The sequence below is a fragment of the Ambystoma mexicanum genome, chromosome 7p, assembly GCF_040938575.1.
Source record: "Ambystoma mexicanum isolate Mex_15411 chromosome 7p, UKY_AmexF1_1, whole genome shotgun sequence".
Taxonomy (NCBI): domain Eukaryota; kingdom Metazoa; phylum Chordata; class Amphibia; order Caudata; family Ambystomatidae; genus Ambystoma; species Ambystoma mexicanum.
The window spans coordinates 66,352,948-66,375,486 of record NC_090939.1 but is presented as its reverse complement, the minus strand read 5'-3'; positions in this window follow the sequence as shown (position 1 = coordinate 66,375,486).

Here is a 22,539-nt window from a genome sequence, read left to right as displayed (position 1 = left end):
GGAACTTCCCGCGCACCCCTGAAATACACGCGCCCAGGGTATTCGCGTGTAAAACTTCCCGCGCACCCCTGAAATGCACGTAGCCCGCTCCCCCAGGCCCGATCGCGTGTGAAAGTTCACGCGAACCCCTGAAATACACGTAGCACGCTCACCCAGGCCCGATCGCGTGAGAAACTTCACGCGAACCCCTGAAATACACGTAGCCCGCTCCCCCAGGCCCGATCGCGTGAATGACTTCACGCGAACCCCTGTGATGCCCGTACCCTGCTGAAATCGCGTGTGAGACTTCCCGCGCACCCCGGTATACACGCACACGTATTTTTTGTCAGCGGGTGTCCGTGTTTGTGGTTACCCCTTTGCACGTCATTTTTCCTGGAGGGCCACAGTATGGGACATTCATCATGGCAGTATATAGGTGCTATTTGTTGGCGCACCTTTTGGCGCACATTTCTTACAGCCGCAGAGATGCTACCGCCTGCTTTCTTGTGGCGGTCGTGTTTGTGCCTGTGCGCTGGTTTGAGCGTGCGCTTTTTTGCCCTATTCTATTCCATGAATACGTGTTGTAGGCGAGCGTGTGGGCGTTCCGCGCACTTGTGCCCTGTACTTCCCCCGTGACGCCCACGTTTTGGCAAGTTGTTCCCCATTCCGAGTGTTACGCCCGTGTTCCGCCTACTTTTGTTGCGTGCGCCGCGCTATGTGCGAATTTCGCTGTGGCCTGTGCGATTTTCGCTGTGACCTGGCGCACGCTGTTAGATGGCCTGTGCGCCAACGTGCGCCGCGCACTTTTTTATCGCACATACGCTGGTTTTCTCGCGCACGCCCTTCCATGAATCGACGTGCGCTGCTTTTCGTGCGATTTTCGCACTTGCACTGCGATTTTCGCTATTCCACTGCGAATCGCACATTTTTGCCCACTTGCGCCGCGCTAATTATTCCATGAATCGGCCTGTGAGTCTTTCAGCCCTTGGCAAACCCGGGGGCTCGCCTCAGGGATCAAATCTGCTCTATGCGAGCGCTCTCACAGAGCAAATTAGATCACTGAGGCGAGCCCCCACGTTCACCAAGGGTCTGCCTTGGCTTCTCCTGTGACATAGGTAGGGGAGTGGAGTCTGAAGAGCGCTCATGGCGCCAATGTGCTGTAGGTGGCTCCGCCCGACTCCATACCATAATGTAGCAAGCGCTTGCGTTAGTATTAAAAAACAAAAACAGTCTTTGAGTGGTTGGTTTGTCGTGGGCTATTTGGGGCTGAGGCTGGCCGGATCCCGAGATCCAGCTACACATCTGATGCCGGTACACGGATCCGGCGAGAGCCCGCCCATTGGCCAACACTGACACAACCATTGCTTTGAATGTATATATGTACTTGCAACAGTGACAGGCTCGCGGGGGGAGGGGGGAGTGGAGCCTCGTTAGGGCCACTTTCACCAGAGGTGCTGTTGAAAGAGCAACGTGTGCGGCGGGACGGGCACGGCAGGAAGCCTGCTGTTTACCACATGTGATATGCTGCCATGAGGAAGCTCACCTAGCAGTGCACATAGTCCTGTTACATGATTCTTGACTAAGACATTCTAAATGAGTCTATTGTGATGGAGTGTTCCACAAGTTCCCAGGTCTTTAAAGAATGCTGGTAAAATAGCCGGTAATTCCGACAGCTACATTTTTTCTTGACCGGGGACACACAAATTTGCCGGTGGGGGATTTGACTTACCGTCAGGCCTAACCTGTCTGATCTGGCCCCTACTGGCAAATAAATGCTAGAATAACCGGCACCAGTACTACCATGGAATGGGACTCCATAGAATGGGAATTTACCACCCTTTCCGTTGCTTGTAATATCCCGGTAATACCAGGAAATTAGGTGGCGTAAACGGTAGGGATAGTTTGCCGGTATCCTGCCGGGGTTACCGGCAGGATACCGGCAAACTCATAACGAGCCCCAAAGAGGGAAAACATTCTGTAACTGAGGTCCCGATTGGTTTGGGGAGGAAACACAGTAAAACAAGGCAGGTGAGGGAGTGAGGTCGAAGCATTACATTACAACATAAGTCCTGAGACACAGAGCTCGATAAAAACATCACATCCATTCCTTCGATAGGAAGGCAGCAGGCGTAATCACACCGACCATTCACTCCCATCGCAGGCCTCCTTTATAACTACACTTATTTTGGGGGCCCTCATTTACCCGCCTCCCACTCTAGCTGATCTTTATCTTGAGTAATTAAACAGATTTTCCTCAACATGACATAAAGGACACCCATCAATGAGCAGAATGGCATCCCCGTGCCCTCCCCCCTCCTGCCTCACTCTGTCCCATGAAGTAGATACCAGCGTGTTTTTCAGAGGTCTCATCCTCCCCAACCAGGCAAGTGGTATATGGGGCCCCCTTTATTGCAGTGATTCATTTGTGACAGGTGGGAACAACCTCTTGGCTTCCATAGTCCAGCCCTCCTATGATATGGGTTTGATGTAAACTTTAAATACATGTAATATGAAATTGATATCAAAGATGATATCTATTTGATATCAAATGTATATTTCTTGATATTAATTGTTTTCGTAGTTTGATATTAAAAAGGATATAATTTATATCACTTTGATATAAAGTGAATATAAAGTTTATATAAAAATGTGTCTGGCAGCACGTGTATGCATTGCTGCCTGTTGGAGAGCAAAGTGAGTTGTGAAGAGAGAGACTGCGAATGATAGGGTTTTGTCTTGGTGACGCGTTGATGATGTAATAATCATCAATATAAGCCTGTTTAGTGGCATTGTCCACACAGCCGACAGGAAAGCCAGATACTTCCTGTTTTTGTTGTAGGAACATGCAAACACAATGACAGAAGAGTTTGAAGGTTGTTGTTTTAAAATGTAATATTTCGTGTATGCGCCCCAGATGATAGCCCTGTTTCAAAGCCGCCTGTAGCTCGATTGTACACCAAGTCCCGTTCAGGTGTCACTCCTCCTCCGTTTGCTTGCAACGGGCCTGTTTTGTCTCGACGCATGTGTGGCAAAGCGGAACCATTAGTTCACCGTCGGATCTATAAGGTAACATGGGTATGTAAAGACCTCAGGGTGGATAGATTGCACATTTGATAAGACTGAAATATTGGTCTATATCACCAGAATTGTTACAGATGATCTTGAGATGTCCCACAGATTAGGGTTTGTCATTGTTTATAGTGGGGTATAGACTGGTAAAATCTCGTTAGTGTATTTGCTCACCCTCTGGGATGTGGTGGTGTAACTTTAAAGCATCCCTGCGGCCACCCTATAGATGGTCTCTGGGGTTTAGAGGGTTAGGCAGATTCTTCCTTTTAAGAAAACAGCAAAAATCATAATTGTTCTGCACCATCGAGCGCCACTCGTGTTCCCAGATAGTGACGACGCGAACCCCTCTGACTGGCTAGAAAAGCGTCTATATAACTGGTTATAAGTAGTGCCCATCAAAGCGTTGAAACCACGGGCGGGATGACAATTGGAACATTCGTGATAAAAGCACCTGTTAAATTCATAAGCTGTTTCCACTCCTTAAACCAATACATAGCCGTCCAACCAATATTTTCCGTAGCGGTTTTCACCCACGCCAGTTTGTGCGTGCTGTATAGAGATGTTGTCTGTTTGTGAGATGTATAGGCGTCACTGCATAGACAGCATAGAATAACGTTGTTGCCATCTGTGATATGAATCATGGGAAAGCAGCACGATTGTTTCAGGTTTTAGATACAGCTGCGTGATATTTTGAAAAGGATCGACGTATGACATGTGTAACCCACCCTTTATAGGTGTTTCGCGACGAGTCATTTTAATGATCCCGCCCCTAACAAAATTACAAGCTTGTCTTAAAATGTTGACATCTTCTTGACTGTAAAGACTTAACTCTTGGTGAAAGTCAAACACGCAGTGTTTATTCACCTTATACAGTGCCATAAACTGGTCTTACTCGCCAGGCATCATATATTGAACTCCGTATTGGTCTGATGTTGGAATCGGCCCTATGTAGTTTTGGCTAGCAGCTGTGTTGAACAGATGGAGAAAGAAGCGCTTTGAACTGGGATAACTAAAAGCTTTTGGAAGCTTGCTGAGTTTCACGGGCAAAAGGTTTAAGCAGTCAATAACACGTCTCTTTAGAGCTACCACAAAAACCGCCATAAGCTTTGAATTCGGGCTGATAAGTTTCACTTGAATATTTTCCTGAACCAATTAGCGCAGCACAAAGTACCTATCGTAGGATTTGGAATTATGTGCTAGAAAGGTATAGTGTGTGAATTTGCTTGTTACAAAAGTGCTCACAAAAGCAGCCAGACAGGAGTCTTCTGTAAATTCCCAACAGTTGTCTCCTGTTAGTCGGGAAGAAGGATAGATCAGGGGCAATGCATCTGTCATGGAAGCAAGACGACGCAGCACAACACAAGGTTGAATTCCGATACCACGCTTAGAAACCATTGCCGTTATTAAGCGCGATATCAATGAACAATTGTAATGAATTATTATGCAGTTTCTAGATGTCTGGCATAGATATAGTTTGTTTGGTGAGTTACATTCTCTTTACGGGCCTCCATGCCATATACTATGTAGTTCTCGGTTTTATTTTGAGGTCCACCTGCTGTCAGGTAACACATGTGTTCAACAATGGAAACTTTGCACACCCTACAGATTATTCTGGTAGAGCTGTGACTCTCAGGAAGGCATTTCCTGCAGGTGGGGCAGTCAACGCGCCATTCTCAAACAACGGCCCCCATTGCCGCTGTTTGAATTTGTGTGTTTAGGCAGCTCTGAGACACTGCAAGCACATGACACGTAGGACATTTTTCAGGTTTTTTTTAAGCGTTTGACACTCCTCTCTAAAACACAGCTTACTGTGGTAGTAACAACTGTGTCTATGTTTGTTTTGGAAATGTGACGGCAGTGCCAACAGAGGTGTTTAGTCCAAGAAAACCTTTTAGATTGATTATACCATAGAAATGGTTGTCGTGGGTTAAAACATACAAAGTATTTCTGGCTGTTTTAGTTGGTGTCCGGTCAAACGTTCGAATCAAAATGGTCGAATGACAAATGGGTCGAGTCAAATTTTAAAATGTATGCATTTTTTTTTAGCTTTAATATAGGTAAAAAAAGGGTTTTTTACACCAAAAATGGGTGTTTGGGTGGGGGAAACAATTCATCAGGAGCCCCACCTCTGCGTGTACTTACAGAGCTTTCACACGTATATCGGCATCTGTTATGCTGTGAGGTTTGATTAAATCTATGGGACTAGAAACCAGGCAGAGATTTAAGGGCCCATGATCAAAATTTAACAACCATCTGCCTTTGGATTTTATGATGTGGCTGTGCATGTTTTTGGTTAAAGGTTTATAAACCCTGCCGGAGCGTGGCCTGATAACTAGTGGCACATATTCTTACTCTACAGAAGCCTCTGCTAATTCTCAAAAAACTGTAAAAAGCAGAAAGTATCACAAGTTGATTGCCTTGTAAACAATGGTCTGTTTAAGCCGTCAGCCTCCATTCTTATTTGAACAAAATCATTGGGCCCAACAGTTTCCAATATCTGACGGACCAGTGTCTACACAGCATCTGTTACGAATGTTAGCCCATGCCCCAGGGAGAACAAGTGGTTCAAGTTCTCAAATATAAACTCCTCATAATGTCCATGGCCGAGAATGTTTTATACCCGCTTCGATAAGATTGCACCCTTTCAAAATAAACAGATAAATCCAGTTTCTGGGGGGTAGGTGCCTGAGGCGTGCTAGGCCCCTCACATTTAGGTATAACCAATCAGGCCTTTTTTAAGATTTTAAATAGGCGACATCTCTGAGCTCAAGATCTGGCCCATTTTAAGTTTTGTCTCCTGTTTTTAGAGCTCTGTCGAAACAAATATCCACCTCCGTTTTGAACAATTAGCCAGCCTGTAACAGTGGGTTTACCAGCAGCTGCGTTTTTAATTTTACTCAGTCTCCCAGAACAGCGGGCTGTGTGGGCTTGTTCTTGAGTTTTTTTTGTTTTCTTATAGAGGTGGTTTGCACTGAGTCATTAGTTGATAGTCATAACATTTTGTGGGCGCCGGAGGTATTTGGGGTCACTCCAAGCAACGAGCTGGTGGTAGATCTCTTTCTTCAGCTGGGGATTCCCTCTGGAACAGCCTCCCTTCCCCCCCTTAAACTTGAGGAGAATCATCTTCAGTTCCAGAAGCACCTCAAAACCTTTCTATTTGCTTCTGCTTTTTCTCCTCCTTGCTGACTTCCTGGATGACACTGAAATTGCACTGGTTACATGGCCACCCTCTGATCTCAGGCCCAGGTCCCCTCCCCCGCCTGTCGCACTCCTGCACTGCCTTCCTGGCAACCCCCACACTTGGGGTCTGCTTTCTGTATCCCTACAGTCCCACTTCCAGCACTTGACACCTGATGTCTGCACTTATCATGCACTTGCCACCGGCTGGTTGTTCTTTTACTGATTGTCTATTTATTTTCTTAACCCATGTACTGCACTGTCCTCTCCCCCTTCCCCCACGCACTTCACCTCCCTCCCCTTCCCATGCATTGCGTGATCTGAATGACACCTGGCCTAGTAGGATCGGTGTCTGTCTTCCCTCTGTTCTCCCTTCCTTGCCTCGTCGCACCTTGAAACACTTGTGTATAGGCGCGTTATAAATGCCATATCATATCATATCATATTTCAGTATCGGGTGTTGAAAGAGATTCGGATATACTAGGCCCTGCAAATGTTTGTGGAACATCAGCTAGACAGTCGACTGAAAAAACCTTGATGGGTAGTGTGCTGTGTTCAACAACTGAAACTGTGTCTAGAACTGTAACGGGCTGTGCCTTTGTGAATGTTTTGTAAAATGCATTACAAGACCCCTCTGTAACTGATGTGTTATGTTGAGCAACTGCCCCATCGGCTACCGTAATATTAGACTGCGACCCTATAGCTAATTCACCAGACTCCACCGCTAAGCCGTTAGTATCATCCCTCAAAAGCTTTATTAGTGTGAAAACAGCCACTTTCACATTTTCAAAAGCTCTTTGAACCATAGATTCCACAATCTTCTTCTTTTTGCAGTGTGGCTTTAAACGTTTTACAATGCTAAGCAATTTCTCATTACTTTGTGTTAAAGTGGGCTTCCTCGTCTGATTTATATGACTATTTGCCAATCTCTGGAGGTCTTTTCTTTTTGTTCTTTTGAATAACATGTGTATGTCCTCATTCACCCTCAGCATCGTCTACGATAACACAAGCGCTGAGGTCATTTGAAATGTTAATGATGTTAACACTATGCCCTGACCCCACATTACGACCAGGTCCATTTTAAGTATCTGCATAACTATCACTATCCAGAATTAGAATGGGGTTATTAGGAGGTGTTTCAACAGCTGTATTGCTGTTACTGTGCGATGTTGATGCAAACTCAGGGGGAACATGGATCTGTGGTTGAACACTGCTTGGTCATTTTTAATATTAATAACATCAGAATTGTACGTCCCACATCATTATACCCAGCCCACTCTTGAACATCATGTAAAATAGTATTAGAAACACTGGCATTATATGTCACCCTATTGTTGTATCCAGCCCCCTCTTGAACATCATCTAAAACAGTGTGAGAAACACTGCCATTGTACTTCACCCCATCAGTATCTTCAACCTCCTCTCGAATAGCAACAACAATGTTAATACCACCAGTATTATATACCTCCCCATCATTGTGCTCACCCTTCTCTTGAACATCAACAGAAGCAGTATTAGGAGCACAAGCATCTTGACTGGCAACAGTATCGATACATGCACCTGTTTCATCAGTGCTGTTAACAATGCCAGCAGTCTTGAGAATCGCCTCAAGGAGTAAGTGGTTGCTAGTAGACAAAGTGTCTGAAAGCTCTGTGTGTGCTGGGTTGCTAGTGAATTGTGAGCTATTTCTTTGCATAGCGCTCATTAACGCTTCCAGCTCATTTATCACATCATTCTGAATTACAGCTGAACCACTCGATTGTACATAATCCACACCTCCCTTTTACCACCGCCCAAGTATCTTCCTGTAAAGGCATTACAAGTTTGTCTAGCTGCAAAGATGAAGGATGCATAGATAAATTGCCGACAGGGTATACTGCTACATTCGCTAGGTTATCTAACATTTTGACCATGGCAGCACTGGCAGTTTTATTATTGTCTTTAAAACTAATAACATTTTCCAGATCACATATTGATACATTGGTTTCATTATCGTTAAACACATTCATATCGCTTGTGCCAGCCCACAACTGGGCACATCTGTCTGTACTGTCAGCCCCATGGCATAGTTTGTCTTTAGCCGCAGTCGAGAGCCATGGCCCGGTGATTGTCTTGTGACATTCAAATCATTCTCAACATTATGCACTGAGTTTTGCAGATCGAAATATTCTGAATTTATATTATCATGCCTCCGACCCCGCTTCACACCCCGGCTGACCTGTGAATATACACTTTTCAAGGAGGATTCCAACTCAGGGACAGCGAGAGATGGGTTTAACGATGCCGATGATATAGTAACTCTCCCTCCTGCACTGGCAAGAGATGTTTGGGCATTTAAATGCCCTGTGATATCCTCCATAGCCCTCGAGCATCCCAGTGATGGAGGAATAACTTCATAACCAGAGTCTAAAACCAGAGCACCCCCTATTTTGCTCGAGGGCTGGCACCATGTTAAACAACGTGTTGATTTGATAGAACTTGGAGGGGCAGCTTGCTTGATCAGACCCCTGTTAAAGGATCAATCGTCACCCCATTGCCAAGATATTTGTTGTCATAGCTCAATGCGGGGATAGCATATAAACCGAAATAGTCCTGCAGGGCATAAGAGACTTTTTTTATCACTCATTAGGTCCCTGGACATTTCAGCGGTTGTTGCAAAGACTCCAGAGCCAGCCGGGCCCAGTGATGCATCTACAAAAGAGCTCTGTGGTGTCAGCCCCCCCCCAGAAATCCAGCGTGCCTTGCTGATGGCATAACTGCATTGGACCCCATCCTTGGGTAATTGAAACATTCAAACCGTATTGATCGAAAAGAAACAGTCTGTCCCATCCATGTACCCCTGAGACATCCAAGATTTGATGAATCACCCACAGAAATACTCATAAATGCATTCAATGCCTCTTGCTGTGCTCTACAGTCCACATCCAGAGAGCCTACCGGCTGTGCCATCATGCAATTGTTGAGAGACATTTCTCTAAAATCATAAAAAATATACAATCAGTATAAAACATATTTTACACATTAAACATCGGCAAATCTCAATACTCAATATCTTAAACACTTATAACAACTAAGCACACCTCAAGACCATATAACACACTGATTCTTGCCACCATTACAAATTTCAAATGCTTTGTAAAGCATTTCAGCAAATGTGTGATCTGTGACACATTAGCAGAACCCTTGTTATTCTATAAAATGCAATAAAAGTTGCAAATATATATTTTAATGCATAGCACACAATTAAAAAAAAAAGCACAATGCACATGAATCCCAGTGTCTAAATTAATATAATGTAATTATTACAAAACATAGATGCAACAAAGCCAAATCCTCTAAGGCCCCTATTTATAAATTGCACTCTCCAGCCAGACTGAGAGCCCTCCTCAAACATTGCATAAAACATATTTTCTGTGCATCCTATTTCCAAATTTAGATTGCTCCACAAACACTAAATTTGCTATCAAATAAATCCCTGGTTGCAACATTCTCCATGCCTGTGTGGTTACTTTAAGCAAACTTCACTATGTCTATATAAAATCCACAGCTACTAACTTTGTCAATGCATTTTTTCTTATAAAATTTAAAAACATATTTTATATTTGTGACTCACAATTAAGAAAGCACCCTGCACACATGTTAAATGTAGCACGTTGGTGCACAATTTTTTTCACAATGCAGCGCTTTCCAACTAGTCCTAGAGTCTTTAATACAGTCTATAACAATTATCCTTCTGCACCCTTGTATTCAAATTCAGATCGCTCCCAACAGCCTATTCTCCAAAAACACTACAGTTTTCAAACACTACTTCAAAATACACTCGCTATAAAATAAAATAAAGCCATGGGTCTAACATTCTCCATGTGTTCATACATGGCCCAACCCTGAATGCATTTGTAAAATTTTTTATATCAACATTTCCGTTTGGTTGTGTGCAAGGAAAACCTGCAATTTTCGCCATGGGGTCTGCGCTGTTTAACATTAACCCATGCACTCTCTGCCACTTCACAATGCCACATGTAGCTTGTGTACACATCTACTTCCATAGGACCAAAAGAGCAGTGTGCACAGTTACAGTCAGGCCTCATCATTAACAAAGTTTAAATAGTTATATAATAATTCTAGGTTTAAAATAGTAATTTAAATAAATTGTTGCAATATTTTGCACTGTCCACTAAACACACCTTGGCTATTTAGTGGTGTGCACTATAACACCCAAGACATTTTCTAAATCTATCAAATAAGGACTAGCGCTGTTTCTACAGGCTGCCAGAATCTACACCAAATAATTGTTTATAGTGTGAGCCCATCTTATATCGCCAGACACATTCCAGAGATAGAATGTGAATATTTCTCACATGGTTTAAAATAAAAATATTAACACTGCCTTGCATTTTAAAACTGCTGTTGACTTACATACTTGCACAAGCTCACACTTTGTAATGACTAGATAACATTTTCTTCATGTTTGAAGCTTTCATATATCAAAATACAACCTGTTACTCTAAACTTTCCCACACGTGTCAGTTATACCACTTTGTTGCAGCAACCTAGCACTTGTGCCGTATTTAAAAAATCAACATTTTCATCCACTCGTATAAAAATATTGGCTACATCTTTTCCTCATCATGTGTGCTGTTTAGCAATAATCTCAATTTCATTGAGGCATGACCCGGAAGACCGGTGGCCTCACAAAGCACCTATGTTTTGTTCACACCCCAGTCCCCAGAGGGCCAAACCATGTATTTATCCATAATGTGCAGTTTCAGATTTTAAACCCTCTATACTTTGTGGACCTCATGCTTGCTTTTCAAGCTTTAATATTTAAGTGCTGGACTATTAAATAACTGAGCTATAAACACTTGCAAACATTTTGACACCTTATCCTAGACAGCATACCAAGTCATAAAACACATGTTACTGCCTTTGAACACCTTCACAGCATTAACAAATAATTTCTTTTTTTAAAATTTATTTGCATTTTTAAAGCGCTCACACAGCTCATGGGCATTGAGGCGCTGTTAGAGGAATTGTTTGTTTTTTAGTTGTGTTATTGTTTTTTTTTGTCTTAATTGAGTATATTTATAACGAGAGGTTTCTTAGCGCAGACCCAGGGATCGAACCTATGTTGCTGTGTGTTCTTGCTTCCAAGGCGAACACGTTGCAGCTGAGCTATCCTCCTGGGATACTCTTCACTTTTAAAGATCATCTAAATATTTCACACGTATGAGCCCAGCTATCCATTATCCTTGCCAGGCTGTAATTTCTTAATAAAACAGCTGTTTATTATAAAATTAAATGTCTTCACATCCCTGTGCAAGGCTGCAAAGAAAAATAAAAAAACAAGTTTACAAGAAATACTAAGGGCCCGATTCATGGAATTAATTGCGCTGAAAAAGGGGGACTTGTGCGCGAAAACGGGCACAAGTGCCCATTTGTGGATTCATGGAACATACTGTCCGGGGCTTACCAGAGACTTGTGAGGAATAAACGCGGGTCCAACACGTTATTGCGGCACTACAAATACCTTGCGCGAGACTCCTAGCGAAGGGGCGTACAGTCTTGCGCAGTCACCTAAAAAGGGGGCGGGACATGTGGAATGGGGAACAGCAAGCGAAAATCCAGAAACATGTCCCCCGCGTGAAAGCTGGCATAAGCATCACTGCGTACTAAAACAAATGCATAAAAATGCTGCGCGAACAACCAACACGCATATACAGGTAAGATGAATGAACAATTTCACGCAGCAGTGATCGTGGGACACCGCAGTAGGAGGAGGATGGTCAGGGCCTGCATTTTACTACCCAGGACCAGCCTTTTTGGGATGCCTTATGACCAGGTATTGGGAGGTCTATGCCAGGTATAGGTTTCCACCACATATCATATTAAACCTTGTCAAGGAGTGGGAAGATGACCTTACATCACCTACCCTGTGCTCCCAAGCACTGAGCCCCTTGGAAAAGGTGCTCAATGTACTGCATTTTTTGGCCACTGGATCATTTCAGCAGACAACTGCCATAGTTGGGGGCATTTCACAGCCCACGCAGCCACGCTGCCTACACCAGGTGTTGGCAATAATGACTGCACGCCACTCAGTCTGCAGGCACATCTACATGCCCAGAACACTTGCAGAAACGCAGGGCGTGGTCCAGGACTTTTACGGGGTGGCACACTTCCCTAAAGTGCTTGGTGTCATTGATTGCACCCATGTGGCTTTACGTCCACCTAGGGCCACAAAGCACATCTATCGCAATTGCAAGCACTGGCATTCTATCAACGTGCAGGTTGTATGGGATGCCAAGGGAATCATTACTTCTGTATATGCACACTATCCAGGGTCCATCCATGATAGTTTCATATTCAGAATGTCACCCCTACACCGGGCCCTGGAAGCTGGAAGGCATGGCAACACATTGCTCATTGCTGAGTAGCAATGCCCCTGCACATGCATGCATGTCACACACAAACACACACCACTGACAATCATTCTCACCTCTTCAGGAGACAGTGCCTACCCTCTGAGCACCTACATGATGACGCCAATATGGAACCCTGCTACACCACTCCAGGTAAGATACAACACAGCCCCTATTGCACTCGGGCCATAGTGGAGCGCACATTCGGAGTGCTCATGTCACACTTCTACTCCCTTGACCACTCTGGTGGTGAGCTACTATATGCACCCTCAGTAGTGTGCAGGATCATTGAGGCTGCATGTGTCCTGCACAATATTGCAACACAGCGTGGTGTACCGGTGGACCACAGACGGACGTGACCCCCTGCAGATGCTTGGGCTACAACAGCACCAAAACGTAATGCACTCACCTGTGACAGCATAGAGGAATTCACATCCTGTTCACCACCAGAGCTACTGGTTTCATCAGAGGTGGCTACATACTGAGTCAAGCCCCGGATGGTCTGTAGCACCAGTGGGTTATCATGGGCTGCCACAACACGTCCTCCACTGGTGGTCTGTTGTGGCTCAGGATCCTGTTCCTCCTCAACCTCCTCCTCTATATCCAGTACCTCATCACCTGCACATGGACAGACAAATACATGAAGAGCCCTGTAAATAGCATAGCTCACACACATAGGTATCACAATGTTGTCCTGCAACACATTAACATGCTATGTCAATCATGGCACAATGTCCCACCCGTTGCCACTGTTAATGGAAGGTATGTGTAGCATGAAACCACCCATGGACATGTGTGAATGGACTTAACACCACATTCAGTGCATGCTGTATAGCACCTGCTTCAGACACAATCACTTGACTAGCATAGTTTAGTCACTAACTTCACTGATGTAAATACCCAGATGCCACGTTCTATAGGCATGCCAGAACTGTCTATTAGCATGAGACGGTTCTTGATGACTACTGTCCCAAAGCCATGTACAATGTATGTGACATGATATGATATTGCATTCATAAAGTGCACATACACAAGCGTTGCAAGGTGTGACGAGGCAAGGGTGGGGGAATAGAGTGAAGCCAAACACACCGATCTCATGAGGCCATGTGACATTGAGATTGCGCAAGTGCAGGGGAAGGGGGTAGGGGAGACTTGGGGGGAAGTGGGAGGGGGCAGTGTAGTACATGGGAACAGCAGTAAAAAAAGATGACAACATAAATAAGCACTAAGTAAAGTGCAGCCAGTTGGTGGCAATGGAAGGGCAAGTGCAGACATCAGGTGTCAAGTGCTGGTGGGGGCTCTAGGGATACAGAAAACAGTTTCCAAGTGCGTGGGATGCCAGGGAGGCAGTGCATGGGTGCAACTGGCGGGCTAGAGGACCGGGCCGGAGATCTGAGGGTGGCTTGGTGACTAATGCAGTTTCAGATTCAGCCGTGAGTTCAGCAGGGGAGAGGACGAGAGAAAGCACAACCCAAGAGGAAGTATCAGAGGTGCTTCCAGAACCAGAGAAGGATCACCTCAAGTTTCAGGGAGGCTGTTCCAGAGGGAGGCCCCAGCCGAAGAAAGACATCAACCACCAACTCTTTGCTAGGAGAAGCGACTGGCCTTGAGGGAGTAGGAGAGGGATGAATGAAGCGCTTGAGAAGGAAGATATTAAGGAAGATACAGTAGAAGGTATTGCGGCCCCTGGACCAAGAAGGCCTTGTGGATAATGCAGAGTGTTTTGAACTTAATAATCATAGCCACTGGAAGCCAGTGCCAAGATTACGGTCCTGGAGAGATACGATACCTGGGCTTGAGAACAGTCCTGTTCTGGATGTGTTACAGAGGGCAGAGAGTTGAAGCAGTCAAATTAAGAAAGAGGCTGTTGCAGTAGCCCAGCGTAGAGAGAACCAGTGCTATGGAGACAATGAGCTGCTGGGGGAAGGAGAGGAAAGGAAGAATACCTCTGAGGAGGTGCAGCTGGTCGTTTGACCTCTCAGAGACGTCAGAGATGTAAGGAGAGTGCGGAGTCGAAGATTAACCCAAGGAATCCAGCATCACAGGTGGGAGCAGGAACAGGGCCAAGAGAGGCCAGCCAGCGAATGACAGGAAAGGAGGGAGCAGTTGTGGTGATGAGGAGAATCTCGGTGTGCAGCACAGGTTGCAGGCAGTCTGCAGGACGCCAAGCAAGGGTCAGTACACCATGACATGGTTCAACCATGGCAGTCATGGAAACGCAGGTAGAAGTGGTACACAATCATAGCCATGCATTCGATTCACATACACAAATTCTGGATGCACATGCGTCATCACTCGCTGGACATTTCCTTGTAATTTGGCAGGCCTCCCGCGCCTTGGACCTGCTCCACATTAATCAACTCACTAATGGTCTCTCCATGTGGCATGAGATCCTCTTGTGGTGACCCACCTCCAGTCAAGAAGCGAAGTTGGCTGTTGGTTCGACGGTGGAGGTCATTCCACCACTTCATGACCTCACGAACGGTGCGCCTCTCATTGCTCAAGGCGCTGATTCTATCCGACTTGCTGCCAGTGGACCATACGCTGAGCTGGCGTATGTGTGCTCCCTACCTGCGTGAGCATGTCACAGTAGTGTACACGCACATAGTCCACGAGGATCTGGATTTCTTCATCATTGAGCCTGTTCCGCTACTGCACGCTTTACCTTTTTGGAAGGTCGTGCAGACCCTGTGTGGCTGGGACCAATCAAACCAGTAGGGGCTGGAGCATTAGTGGCCTGGGCCATGTCATCACCCACTGATGCTGGGACAGTAGTTGCCCCTGCAAGTAGCCTTACCTGGGTGCTGATGCCAGGTCGTTACACTGCACCTCCCTTCCCCTTGGACACACAGACAACATCTGCCCCTGCGTCTCTGTAGACTTGGGCTGTGACCACTATAGCCATGGGTGCTGGTCCCGGGGTGGTGGGGACTGCAGCTGCCCCTTGCAGCTTCCTGACCATGGCTGGTGGGGACTTGGGTTTTGTGGGAACGTCCCTTCCCTGGGACGTACAGACAACATCTGCCCCTGCGTCTCTGTAGACCTGGGCCGTGACCACTACATCCATGGGTGCTGTGCTGGTCCCGGAACCTGGGTGGTGGGGACTGCAGCTGCACATGCAGCTTCCTGACCCTGGCTGGTGGGGACTGCAGCTGCCCCAGCATCTCCCTGACCCTGTTGGGTGTGGGGCATAGTTTTCCCTGCACGTCCCTGAGCCTGGACACCTCAGCCACCTCGGCCACCTCAACCACCTTGGCCACCCTTTCTCTTGTGGCCTTCCCACTCATGGTACGGATGGATGTGTACAATGGGAGGCACACCAAGCAAATGTCCTGGGCAATTTGAGTAAGGGGGCAGGGTACATGATGTAAAACGTACTAGTATGGTCGAGCAAGGCTCAATTTCACCCCTGGTGAAAAAAAGAAATGGTTACGCATAATGCACAGGCACCCAAAATATCACAAATGCACGTGCGTGACCCCTCAGTAGCACACATGAAAAAAAGGTGTTACGTGGTATGCCGAGGCACCCAACAACATGAAAAATGCGAACGCGTGGCACTGGTAAGCTACTCTGATTTTGAGAATGGGGTACAAGATGTACAGGGGCATCAATAGAATGGATAATGTGTATGCGACTCAACGTTAGCCTCTTTAAATAGATAAAAGTACACGTGCTGAGACAAATCCCCACCAAAATAAGAAGTTTGCACTTGCACAGTAGTGAACAAAATGCGTGGCACCTCAAAAATCTCCGAAGTCCACATGTCCATCTGCTCCAACTCGCACAAGCAGTGTGATGTTGTCCTTCGCACTCCTTTATTCCGAATCTGAACGGCAACAACCAACGGCCAGCGCACGTCATGTAACTTACGCAATTAGGGCCTTTCCTCTGACTTCACGTGTACTTGTTTATTTTGCATGGGTGAAGTAACCGTAACTCTGTTTCCGGATGTGAGTAACACGCGAGTAACACAGAAGACCCACGAGTTCCTGCCTACGAGCCATTTTACCTGCCTCCTTCTGCCCTGAGCTGTCTCCTACGAGCCATCAGCTGCTGCCTGCCCACTGTGTGTGCCTGCTACCCACCTGCCCTGATATTTGAGTGCCTGCTGTGCAGCCGTTGCCAGTATTCCTGTCCTCGGCCCTGTGACCAACTCAGCTGATTTAAAAAACTCCCAACTGCCTTTCCATCACCACCGCTCCACAGCCCAGCATCAGGACCATCTTTCCCACCCACACCTGCCTCGGGGGTTGCCATGTCTCAACCAACATCTTCAGAGGTCAGTGGCAACCCCGTGGCAGGGAGGCAGAGGGCTGTCAACTTCACTGCCAAGCCAAAGAAGTTGACATTCTGGTGGAGCATGTCCTGGGGCATTATGATTCCCTCTTCCACGGACCAACACAAGTCGGCATGGAAGGACGGAAGCAGATCTGGGACCAGATCGTGGGTTCCATCAATGCGGAGGGGGTGGCACTCTGGGACTACCACCATGTGCACAAGCGCTGGGAGGACCTCAAATCCAGGACCCACAGCAAGACCCTACGCTTCCTCCAGGCTGGTGGCAAATGCTGGGGGCGCAGGGGCCGGGTCAACTCCACCGGCATGCGGGTCCTGGAAAAATTCTACCCGCTGCTACACACCCAGATGTGCAATTTGAAGGCCTGTCTGGAGTCATCAGGTCAGTGTCCATGTGTTGCTGTTCTCAACTGTGCATGTGCATGTTGCTGTATGATGGGAGTGTGCATCTTGGTCTTACAGCAAGTATGCCTCTTGTACGGATGTCTGTGTGCATGTCCCTGCCAGCACTCTACATGTGTTCAATAAACATGTGTACTTTCAATGGGCTTACTTTTGCATTGTGTGTTGTACTGCAGCATTTCCCGACGTGCACATGGTTTCTTACATGTGTCTGAGACATGCCTGTGTGAGAGGTGTGACAGATGGATGGTGTTGTCAACCTCATGTTCATGCATGGTGTACATGTGTATGTGTCTAGGATGTGACTGTGCGACTGGCCATCACTTCTGGATGGATGCAACATATGCACTGCAATGTGTGATGTAGTCTTGTTGGGAGATTGCTGTTGTGAGGACTCTGATGTGATAGCTCAGTGCACTGCTTGAGGACTGTCGGGTGATGTGTGCGCATCACATGTGTATGGCCCATGATGCCTGTGTGTGTAGCATGGGCAATTGATAAGTTATGACAGTGCCACGTCCACAGATGTGATTGTCCGTGGTGAAGGACAGACATGCATGTGTATTTATGTACATTGCATGTATCTGTGTGTTGTGGAGGGTGATGATGGCTGTACTCTTTAGCGGTGTAATTCATGTGCATATTTGTGTTGCCAAACACATATTGGTGCAGTAATCTGATGTTTGTGTTCTATGTCTCCTTATCCACAGTTGCGTTGGAATAAGAGGGCAGAGAAAGTGCTGTGGAGCAATGCAGCAAGGATGCCTCCACCAGCCAGAGACGCAAGGCTCAGTCACGCCCCCTGGTAATTTCATCATCGGGGATCCAGGAGACTGGTGCTGCGACTGCAACATCGGCTGCAGCTGCTGAGGGGAGGTCCAAGAGGGTGAAGGTGGATGTGGACTCCTCGGCAGCGGGGGGGACAGGTGAGCAGGCACAGGGGACATCCACTACAGAAGACACTCAGGAGTCATCCAGGTTGGTGGCGGAGGAGGAGGGGGCCGTAGTAACCCAGTCCATGTGGCCTGGCGGGGGTGGTGAGGTAGGTGTAACTGGTGCACTCCTGACTCAGGGGCATGAGGCAATGCAGGTCACAGTGGAGGTGCCTTTGCCAAATCCTGTACCAGGGCCTGCACCAGTATGCACCTGCTGGCATGCCTCAGGCCGGACCCAGCCGCAGGTGTCAGATGGTTCCACCCAGACTGACACCCCAATACCTGCGGCTGTTGCCATTCGAGACAGAGTAGAACCCATGCTGGCCGGTGTTGCGAGGTATACCGGCGTCATCCGTGATGAGGTGCAGGCTTGTACTCGCGTTCTTGCACATCATCACGCTGACGTCTGGCGTCTCCTCAACTGGCTGGCCAGAGTCATTGTCTCGTTTGTGCTGCGTGGGGTGGACCCTAATGTGACCCTCTCCTCGTCTTCTCCCTCTGTGCACCAGTCGTCCTTCAGGGCGCCTTCTGGCCCATTTACCACCAGGGCCTCCCGTGCAACTGTCCCACCCATGGCGGCCTGTCTGGTGGAGCTAACATCCCTGCCTGAGTTGGGAGTCAACAGTGGAACAGCTGAGGTGGTCACCATTCCGATCCAGGCTACGACAGGAGCAGTGGTAATGGAGGGAGAGCAGGCACCCGGGAGCAGGGCACAGGCCCGACACCCTCGAGTAATATCATCAGCCCGGAGGGTGTCCTTACCAAGCAAGCACTGGGTAATTTGGCAACAGGAGGCTCGAAGTAGGAGGCTACTATACTCAGGACATCCCATCTCATGGAGGCAGGTATCCAGCGCCAGGCAGGGCGCAAATGTGGACCTTTTGAACAAGGGTGTCTTCTGTGTTTGTGCGGTATGCGCAGCTAATCAGGGCAGAGAGGCAGCGGGCTCGGGAGACGAGACTCACCATAGCCAGGGTGGAAATAGCACTGCGTTGGGTAGAGAGGCGGGCTGAGGTCCTCAAGGATTCTTGCAGAGAGTGGGAGCCGATGGAAATGACCATGCTGGAGTCCCTGCAAGCCCTCCAGGAGACGGTGGAGGCCTGCCTAGGGGAATTGGACGCTTTGTTCGATGATGCCCTGGCTGATACATTGAGGGAGGTTGGTGAGGAGAAAGACTAGCCCGCTGCCTTTGTAAATCGTTTTTTAGATTTAAGTTTCCGTAGATTTTCTTGATCATTTGGAAGTTGGATTTTAGACTTTACTCCATATTTTTGTCTATAGTTATTTAGGTGTATGTTTATTATTTAATTTGGAGTGGACTCAGGACAATCCTCTATGTTTACCAGTGAATAGTTTTTCGGTGTGTTTCAGATGGACATGTTGTATTTTTGTATTTTTTTAGCGTATGTTTTTAAATACACATGGACATTTCTATTTTTTATTGTTCCTGGACTACTTTTCTGATTATTTTGACAGTATCTATGGCAATAATACAACTGTTTAATATAGTTTTTTAACTCCCACTGTCAATGTCTGTCAGTTATTTTTGAGTGTATGTTTGGTAGTCCATTTAGTAGCACTTATCCTGCACATTGCTAATCATGTGTGGGGTTGCTTACATGCATGTATTATGTTTGGAGTTTATTTGTGGGGTTTGTATACACATGGGGCGGACCGGTGGTGGTGTGTGAAGTGGGATTGTATGTGTGCACAGGAAAATGGCATTTCCTTTCACTTGTGCAGCACCACTGTGTATTTGGCTACACTGTGTTTGTGAGTGAGATGGGTGGGGTGACTGTGGGAGTGTTGCATGTTCAGGACATTTGCACAAGATTCGCTGATGCTCTGTAACACACAGGTGGTGCTTTTCCAATTCACTGACATGTGTTTTTACAGTTATCTTCATGTATGCTGTTGGTCAACCTCTTGCACTGGGATGCACTATTGCCATTTCATGGTATTTACACATTGGCTGCCCATTGCAGCTGACTCTGTGCATGCTGAACTGTCTGCTTGTCATGTGCTTCACACATGGCCATAATAGTGAAGTGTTTATTAGGGATTCTCTTCTAGGAATGGCAGCTCAATGAGGCTCAGGCTGTGGGGAACACACCCAGTGTTTGTTCATGTGGCACACTTTAAGGGCGTTTGTGATTTGGTCATTGGTGAACAATTTGTCGCACAGGGATTGCGGGATGTTTCGGCACGATTACTCTGGGGTGTGGCTGGAGACTGCGAGCTGTTTTCGCACGTTTATGCTGGGTTGCAGCTGGGGATTGCAGTTTTTTTTGCATTATTATACTGGGGTGCGGCCGGGGATTGTGAGGTGTTTTCGCGCAATTACGCTGGAGTTCGGCCAGGGATCGCGGGGTGTTTTCGCACGCTTAGGTTGGGGTGCGGCCGGGTAATTGTGAGGTGTTTTCGTGCGGTTACGCTGGGGTGCGGCTGCGGGGTGTTTTCGCGTGATTATGCTGGGGTGTGGCTGGGGATCGCAAGGTGTTTTCATACGAAATTTCCTGGGGGGCTGTATGCTGGCCCAGGCATCGCACAGAGGATTGCGTCCTGTTAGGCATTTCACTTGCTTTTTCCTGGGGTCATGTTGGGGCGTTATACTGGCACAGCTTGCTGTTCCTTGCACCACAGCTACTGATGCCTCTGGAAATCTATGAATATGCGTGATGCGCAATCATTTCTTTGCATCACGGCTGGCGCGCGCTCCTTCTTGGCGCACGGCACTTGTGCCTTTTCTGCGCCAAATTCTATGAATCGGGCCCTAAATCTCCCCCAGCTGCTCTCATCCTCTAAATAGAAACACATCATAGACTTGCATATAACATGTTGCCCCTCATTTGAAATGTGAAATCCATCTTGTCTTATTTTTCTTTCTTTCATAAAAAAGAAGTCAGCTTCTGTAACAGGGCTTGCAAATAGCAGAATTCCAATGCTCCAAACCACAGGGCAGCAGCAATCCTCCATAGCTTCAAAGCGATATTTCAGGCTGGCTTCAAAAGTCTGCTTTTAAAGAACTACAATTGACCCCCTCACCCTCTGTGTCCTGCTATCAGCAGCCTAAACCTTGACATATTCTGCACATAAAGTATGACTCGGCCCTCTACGAGTTCGATATTCATGCTTAATCGGCACAAAAAAGATGGTCTTTTCAAAATACATTTTACAGGCGTCATGCTTACACAACACTTACTAGTTAGAGATGATGCCGCGTGGAGAGGCCCATGTGTTTTTAAAAGTCACAGTTTCAGCATTTCATAATTCTTCTGCCTGACTGAAAATGGAAAACTCAGCTGAGCCAGCCCACATGGGCCTCTGTTGTCAGCTGTGAATTTGGTGCCTCAGTCAGCGGGGAGAATTATAGATAAGAGCCTGTCTCTGCTGCTGAGTGTGTGTGGTGAAGCAAACATTGTTCAGAGCTTCAGGCTTCATTTTTAAATGGCAGAATCCAATGCCACAACATATTTTTCTGTATGCAAATGACTGTGTTTTGCAGCCACGAAAGTTTGAAATGGCCGAACACTTCTGGCTGGGCAGCATGTGCAAAATTCTGTTGCACTGTAAAACTACATTTTACACTGCCAAAGAAAACAGTTAACAACCTTTTGGTCTCAACCTTTTAAAGAGCCCTTTACTTTTTTTTACTGACCTCTATTTTTTAAACCCATAGCTCTGCTTTGTCTTGCTATATTTTCAATGGTTTCATGTCTGCATATGGGGCATGAAGCTGTGTTTTTGTGTACATTGTGTTTCTAAATAGCAAACAGGCACTACCAGAAAGCATTTTGACATTATGTTTCTGATGGCACAGGACTGTGTTTTGCAGCCATGAAATTATATCTCCACTTTTTATTTTAAAAAGACACTTTTGGTTGGCTAACAAATGCAGAATTCTGTTGCTCTAGTCCAGGCTTGTCCAACCTTTTTGAATGTGGGGGCGAAGCATTTGCTTATAGTCACCCAGTGGGCCGGAGAGCCAAAAGTCAACAACCTCACCCAAAGTAGTATATTAAAAAGCGATATTGTGTGACTTTTGACATAATAGCATCACATGAAATGATGCGCCATGCAGTCCCAAATATAGCTTCTGGTGTCAGGGGCAGGGTATTACCCGAATTGTTCGTTTACAATTGTTCGAATGACACAATTGTTCGAATAATAGGGGTTCAAATTGACCTTCTGCACAATTGACCGTATGGTCATTTTAATATATATTATGGGTTGGGTTGGTGTAATAATAATATAAGGGGATT